Source organism: Olea europaea, chromosome 15 (genome assembly GCF_002742605.1).
Source record: "Olea europaea var. sylvestris chromosome 15, O_europaea_v1, whole genome shotgun sequence".
In the NCBI taxonomy this organism is placed as follows: domain Eukaryota; kingdom Viridiplantae; phylum Streptophyta; class Magnoliopsida; order Lamiales; family Oleaceae; genus Olea; species Olea europaea.
The window spans coordinates 19,794,914-19,795,761 of NC_036251.1; positions in this window are offsets into that span (position 1 = coordinate 19,794,914).

An 848-nucleotide genomic window follows, 5' to 3' on the forward strand; every position below is an offset into this window, starting at 1 on the left:
TTAAACACAAGATTCAAAAGTAAATTTCATTTGTATTGCCATATTCACAGTTTTCTTTCTATTCATTCCAGCGTTTAGTCAAAACATACAAGCACATACTGGTCAAACTTCAAATATCATTCCAAAGCGTTACATACAAATATCAAGAAATAAGGATCCGTTTGATTGCAAAGATGGAATTGAATTGAATTGAATTGAAAACGAATTTAAGGAAATTCAATTGCTTAGAAATTTTTTTTTGCGAATTGTAAATTATTGTGTTTGACTGGTATAATTTTTCACGTGGAAAATATTGAAATAAAAGCATTTTTTGGTGTTCGTTTGACTTTATTTTACATGAAAATTATTAATTAAAGAGATAGATTTTACTAGTATTGAGAATGAAATTTGTTTCCATTGCCAAAAAAAATAAAAAATAAAAAATATCAAGAAAATCATCTATCTTCTGATGTTCATCATCATCGTGAACAGTATGGTGGGAATTGATTTTCCCACAAAAGCAAGAATATTGCACTTCCCAATAAAACCAAAAATCTAAATTCCATGGAAAACTAAACCCTATCAATCAACTAAAAGTTGGAAAATGCAACGTAAATTCCATTTTCCATGGAAAAAATTAACCAATCGAAACACTACCTAACATTAAACTATCAAGATACAGATATCAGATTATCTTGATAAACACGAACTGCAAAAAACAAATTTATTTACCAGATTTCATGTCAACGCGCTCAATTCTTCCATATTTGGAAAACAACCGCTCCAAATCCGACTGTCGAGTCTCGTACTCGAAGTTCCCACAGAAAATCGGCTTCATCATCAATACCTCTGCTCCAAAATTTACCTAA